This window comes from Rutilus rutilus (genome assembly GCF_951802725.1).
Source record: "Rutilus rutilus genome assembly, chromosome: 21".
Classification (NCBI taxonomy): domain Eukaryota; kingdom Metazoa; phylum Chordata; class Actinopteri; order Cypriniformes; family Leuciscidae; genus Rutilus; species Rutilus rutilus.
Genome location: NC_140226.1, coordinates 30,842,434 through 30,849,561, shown reverse-complemented (window position 1 = coordinate 30,849,561; position 7,128 = coordinate 30,842,434). Strand labels below are relative to the sequence as shown.

At 34.8% G+C, this 7,128-nt stretch overlaps 1 long non-coding RNA gene across 1 annotated transcript; it reads right to left on the bottom strand.

Annotated features, from left to right (window-relative positions):
* Positions 1-5,720: 5,720 nt before the first annotated feature.
* LOC311280858 lies at positions 5,721-6,433 on the bottom strand. The gene is made up of 2 exons (XR_014625742.1): positions 6,366-6,433; positions 5,721-6,237 (listed from the first exon to the last, which is right to left on the bottom strand). It is a non-coding gene; the product is annotated as an uncharacterized lncRNA (long non-coding RNA).
* Between the last annotated feature and the right edge of the window lie 695 nt (positions 6,434-7,128).

The window sequence follows — 7,128 nt, the reverse complement described above, 5'->3', positions numbered from 1 at the left end:
AGTAAAAGCAATTGTGAAATGTACTTGCATACTAATTAAGAATGTAAAAAAGCACCCTAAAGTTCAACTAATTGCATTTAATATAAATTTAAACTATAAAACATTTTCATTTAATTTCAAATAACATGCAATTAATAATTGTTTGAAAACTTTAAATTCACTTCACAAAACTATATAAAATATATTATTTCTTTTAATGTTCTTTAAAAGTATGCTAAGGTGTACTACTTCAGAAGGAAATTTCTAAATATATAAAAAATCTAAATCCAATAGCCTTACAGACAGTCAGCAGTAACGTGAAAATAAGCCAGCTGAGCTCCATTCTGTCCCGTGAATGAATGAGTTGTTCTCAGTGGTGCTGTGACTTACTTCCTGTATAATTATGGGTCTGCAGTATGGCAGATGTTAATCTCCTGTGAAAAGAAAAGCACATGCGCCAACAACACATCTTCAGCGCTCATGAGCTACCCCCCAAGCTACTCATAATTTCTAGTAAAAAAAATAAATAAAAATTTTTTTATATATACATACATATTTAAAGTACAATACCCTGCCATTTTTCAGAGAAGTAGACTCCAAGTTTCTAAAAACGTGGCTAATAATAAATGTAGCTATTAAGAGGTAAAATCAATAAAGATCTCAGTGTATTGAACAGAGGGGATATATTTATGCTAAATTCTAATACATCCTGAGTTGAAAATATGATGAAAAGCAGCATTGTCCCCCTGAAGTCAATCATTTTATCCTTTAACACTCATCTTTGATCACCAAAATTACATATTTAAAAGTTTTTTTCCTGTGAAAGCAATGTTTCATGCCTTAAACTAGCTTGAATGTAACTCTACATCTATGCTTCATTTAGTATATGTGGAACTATGAATATGCAAATTAGCCCCCGCCTCCACTCACTAATCCTCCACACCTGATCCACTCTGTCAACTTTAGTAAACGCTGCACGATGGCAAGTAGAAATACTGGTTTAATTCAGCCAAATATGTTTGAACCAGAAACTGATCCAGAAGAAGTGGAAAAGTGAATTATACAGGCTCGAATACAAGTCGATAATGTATCAGAATGGTAATGCATTTTATGTATTGCTCTAAACAACATCAGACACATAACAGTAATTAATATGATTAGCCTTTTGCTTGACTATGTTATCAAACAGCTAATAATGTGTTGCTAATGTTACACACACCATGTTCCCGTTCGCCACCTCAGAGTCAGACAGCTGACAATCATCAGAAACGCTTTGAACAACTCAGAAAGTCAGTGGAGAAAAGCATTTAGTTCATCATAACATTGGAATATACATAATTAACACGCTATATTGCTAAATGTACCAGATTTTTCATATCAACAGAAAAATATACCTGGATGAACTGGCTTCTCTTGAGACTCCTGCAGCATAGTAATGATATGCTAAAGCCCGCCCCCCTCATGATGTGATTGGTTACAAGGTAGTTTGTGATGTAAGTAACACTGGCGATTTCAAACCACGTGTTTTTTTTTCGTTTGTTTTTTCACTGTAGTTTTAGGAGAAAATACTCGGCATGGAATGTCTTAAAGTATATTAGAAACGCCACATAGACGTAAACAACATTAAAAACTTGATAAGTAAATATTAATCTTCAAAAACAAAAGGGACTTCTAATTTAAAATGATGTTTTACATGAACCATTCAAAAGAACATTCACTAAACTGGCTTTCACGAGTTCACTGCCCATCCAGTCTTAAAAGAAATAAAGGTAACAAATTTGGCTCATCTTCCTTTAAAGGGAGCAGACTCAAACTCTGAGCTGATCTGCAGACTATGAAATTTGATAATATTAGGTAAATTGGAATAGAGGATTTGGGCTCGAAAAGGAATGTTAGAAGAATTGTCACTGGGTACTAGTGGCTGCTTATATGAGCTAGGGCTGTCACTTTACGTTCGAAAATCGATTGCACAATCGATCGGACCAACCGACACAAGTTTCGGAAATGAAAATAGGGAATCGATTTTAGCGTCCTTCTCTCGGAGCGCGTCCAGCTCGTCACGATACGTCCGCTAGTCACACAGCAACTGCAGGCTTTGACAAACACAGCAAATTATACTTCTGCATAATGTGTCTCTTTTTACTACAAAAATTCAGACAGTCTCATGCATACAGATACAGATTCGGGTCACGGTCTACAAGCGCCTACGTAGGCGAAATTTGTTTGACGTTTCTAACCGTAAACACAGCCATGTTGAAGACTGCAGTAATGCTTTTCATTGATGTTATGGCAGTCCACTCTGCTTATTGTTTTTCGAGAATGTTGCACTCCTGTTTGTCATTGTGCACAAAATTTTACGCTATTATAAATCATCAGAAATATTGCTGACTTGTGCGTCTCAAGCGCCCTCTTCACATTCGTCCTAATGCCTGTTAGTCAAAAATCGAATAGGATTTTTTCACAAAATTGACAGCCCTAATATGAGCTTATGATGATTGGCAGGACTGAAAGATCAGCCTCCTTCCAAACTTATGTTTAGAGCTTCACTACATGATTGACAACTCAAAGTAGCCTGTTACTCCAATGAAAATTTGGCGCAAAATGTCCTGTGTTAGCTTTTCTTTTCTTTAGTAGCTCCCCAACACCGCAGCCAATGGATTACAGAATTGTCCATGTCTTATAACCACAACGGCTTTCAACCAGGATATCCTCAGAGCAAAGTTTCTCCTAGACCAGGTGTCAATTATATATCAAGCTTCTTGTTAGAGTGTGCTCAGTTCTGGCTTCACTGTGTCTCGCAGCACAGTAATATGTGCCACTGTCCTCCTGTGCAGTGAGGTTCGAAACAATCAGGCTGAACAAGTTGTCCTCAGTTTTTAGAATGGCTTTAAAGTTCCGTGTCGCTTTTTCATACTCTTTTATAATATATTCTACAGGTTGTCCATAGTGGACTTGCCTGTACCAAAGCATAGTGTAACTACTCATGCTCACTCCTGCTGCCATGCTGCAGTCTATAGTCACTTCAGCTCCTGGTAGCGCTGATATGAAACGTGTCGACTGAAGCACGGTGTGAGCCGACGTCTGACCTACAGAAATACAAACATGTTAGATGACTAAATAACTCTGAACCGGCACTTATTTTAATGAATAATGTCATGCATAGTTGTCTAGCATGTGCTCAGCAAGTTGTTTGTCTTGAATACATAAAAAAAGTTGTCCATACTGTGTAAATATCCATATTGCAGATATGACACTCACTTTGACAGATAATAAGGAGCCATTTCAGTAGAAGTATTGGGATGCGGCTGTTCCTCATCTCTCAGTAGATTGAGCCAAGATCAAGTGGAAATGTAAGTTGCAAATAGTAACAGACTCTAAGAGGAGGGGCTGTGCTTTGTAGATCATGATTTGTGGCCATTGTTCAAAAAAAAATTTACAAAACTGAAAAAATAATTATGTTAGGAGAGACATAAATGAAAATCACAAGTAGGGGAAAGCGGGGCACAACGTAATACTTTTTGATTTTCTCAGTTTGTGTAAGTACACTTGCCGTTCAGAGTATGGTATCATGGGATCCCATAACTTTGCCTTTCTCATTTTGTTATCTTTACTTGTAAAAATACAGAATATTTAAATTCTGTTTGTGTGTGCAGCATTTACTGCATTGTACACTGTAAAAAATGTGTAACACTCCCAAATCAAAAATTTCAATTGACCGATAACATCTACATTTTTCAATTGGCCCAAGTGAAATTCTGTAAATTCAAAAATTAAATGTACAGATTTTCACTTGGGCCAATTGAAAAATTTAGATGTTATCAGTCAATTGAAATTTTTGATTTGGGAGTGTTACAAATTTTTTACAGTGTACATTTCATCAATCAAAAAATCTTATGTTAAGATGTTGTGAGAAATTGTGTAACATTGCAGAATAATTGTATACTACAAATCACCCAGAAGAATTCTCAATCTAATGCTTAAGACAAATGTGTGTACCATAGAAGCTTCACATATAATATTGAAAATATCTGAATTTCTTCATTGAATACTCATAAAATGTCATCTTAACTTCATCTAAGTTACAATTAAAGATATAGTCTGATTAAATTAATAACATGCATCTACTTTTCAGAATTGTATTGAAGACATTGAGTGATCATTGACCAGGTAGGCTGAAAAAAAGTATGCAAAACTCTGTGTTACGACTTCTCCAAAAGCTAACTGGATTAATTTTAGGAGATGAGACTATATTAAGGCATGCCTCATATAAGCCAAAAAATGCACAAGACTTTGTTCAGAAGAAAAAGGTGCACTTATAGGTATAGTGATAGTTTACAAGTCAAATACTTGTAGCACATTTTATAGATTATGAAAGTACATTTTGAAGAATACTCTGTTAACTACTAGTTTAGTAGTTTTATACTGCAAGTACTTTAAGTTTTCTTTAAGTGAACATAGCATCATGCTTATATTTTACTATTTATATTTTTGCACTTTAAGTATACTACTATGTTCCTATTAGGTATTCTTTTTTTTATACTTGAAATATACCTTTAACTGTACTTTAACTCTAGCCATTTTAAAAACATTTTATTCTAGCTTCAAAAAGTGTTTTTATCAACACTTGAATGTAAGTTTCATTAAAAAAGCAACATTTTAAACAAAAAGCTGGGAAAATCGCATGATCAAAATACAGATGGAGTCCATCAACACCCCCAACGCTTCACAGTCGTTAACCCTTCCTGGGTCGACATTTTATTCAGGGACGTTTTGATTAATATGCTGTTTAATGTTTAAGGATTGCGTTATTTTACATTTACGTAAGCAATCTTCTAGCCTATCACTTGTTGTTTCTTCTTCTTCACCTGTGCTTTGATCTGGAGATTCTGTACTATCACAGAAGTGTAATAGCACCCCCTACCATATAACAGTGAACTGATAGCCTGAAATTTCAGTCAATGGTGGGGAAAGAGTAAAGTAGATATGAAGAACATTACTATGTACACTACAAGTGGACTAGCCTACACAAAAATTCAGATACTTTTTTTCTTTATAAATCAATATTTTCAAACAATGTAAGTTTATAAGACCAATTGTAAAACTATGATAAAAAAAAAAGTATTGAATAGGCTACTCAATCAAAAGAGTAAACGCAACTACAAGCCAAGTATACTTAGAATACTTAATTACACTTAAGAATATCTCGGTCAAAAGATTGGGTACAAGTATAGGCCAAATATACTTAGACTTTTCTGTCAGTAAAGTCAAGTATACTTCAGTGCAATTTTAAGTATATTTCTGAGAAGTACATAAAAAGTAGACTAAAAGTATACTTTCTTATTTTTAGTTTAAAAGAAGTATACTAAAAGCACACTTGAATAAACTTCTTTTTCGTAAGGGTGGTTTAAAAAAAAAAAAAAAAAAAGGAAAATATGTGTTTTCCTGACTTTTAAGCCAATTGAGATGCAGTGGCATAACCTAAAGAAGACTGTTATATCAAGAAGACCCAAAAATATTGATAAGCTAAAACAGGTTTGTGAGGAGGGATGGTCCAAAATTAGTGAATAACAGTCTTGTAACGCAGTAATCTGCTGTATCCTCCACAATCTAGCACTCATCTGGCTTCAAGGTCAAAAACTGTGCCTTCAGATTGATGATTTAATTTCTTCAATAAATCGGACACTAAAATAACACAGAAGGCATGAGCATGTGCAAATAAACAGCACTAACAGCAGACACAATTCATTTCTTAGTGAATTTTCCATTGCTTACTTCTCACCTGAAAGGAAGCTCATTTAGTACTGGCAGTTAGTCAAGGTTTGTGTAACACACCTGATAGTGGTTCACCACTTACATCAGAATCAAATCTCAATCTTTTACAGTAACATAAAACTGAAAAAAACATATCTTAATATAGAGGTAGAGGGTTTTTCTGTTAGCAATAATTGATTTTGCAGCACTGTGTACTTGCAGCACAATAATAAAGAGCCGAGTCTGACGGAGTGAGTTCTGAGATGGTTAGAGATCCTATCGCTGTGTCCTGTCTAGTTTGTGTAAATCGCTCTGTGAATCCAGGCTCAGAGTTTGCGGGAGATCCTGAGTAACCGTAGCCGATTAGATCTAGAGACATGTTCTGTTGTCGATACCATAACATAACAACTAAGGTACTGTCATCATGCTTGCAGTTGATGTCTGCCTTGCCATTTTGATTGGCAATCAAATGTGGAGACTGTTCAAACTGTACACAATCTGCAGTCCCTGTGGAGAAAATATTAGTAAAGTTAGAAAAAACTTTTTTAGTTTTTAGAACTTTTTTCTGAAAAAAAATCAACATTCTGTCAAAATTGATTAAATAAATTGTGTATTATATTACTTTAAAAACATACTTAAAAATATGATGAGAAAAATGCCCAGCCTAAAAGCAACCCCATACATCTCTGAAGTACAGTGTTACAGAGAATGAAAGTGTTCTAGAGATACTTAGAGACATTAGAGAGAGAGGAAAGATTGTAATATCCTGTATTGTAACTGTCACTTCCCAGTTTTTTATAAACCCGTGTTACATCTCCCCCTGTTGGCCCACAGTTCTTTGTTTAAATGCTCATGTATTCCAATCATTTTCATGTGTTTAAGTCTATTATTATCTATAATTATGGCACAATATACTGTGTGTCTAATAACCCCACCCCTCAACAGAGGAATAAAACACATTGTGAATGATCACCAATGGCATCATTAAAATATAGTGCATGAATTAAGAGTCACTTTGGTAAATGTTGATAGCAGAATGACTTGACTATAATCTGTGACTATCTATTATTGTGATGGTTAAAAAGCATTGTTTCTCAACCAGGGGGCCTCAGTAAGTTTCCAAGGGGTCCCCAGGATGACATCAAATTGAAACTTATAAAGCTTAATATAAATTTAAAGCTACTGGAATCACAAAAATTAATCACTTCCAGTTTCTGTTCATGAAAAAGTTATTTTAAAATGAAAAATATTTTAGTTTGTATGAGGGTGGGCCTTCAAATATTGTGATGGACAATGGCTGTCTTCGAGTCAAAAGATTGAGAACCACTGGTTTAAGTAAGGGATAATTATCTCAAAATAACCCCCGACAGGATCATGAAGAGAACCACCGGCTGGATG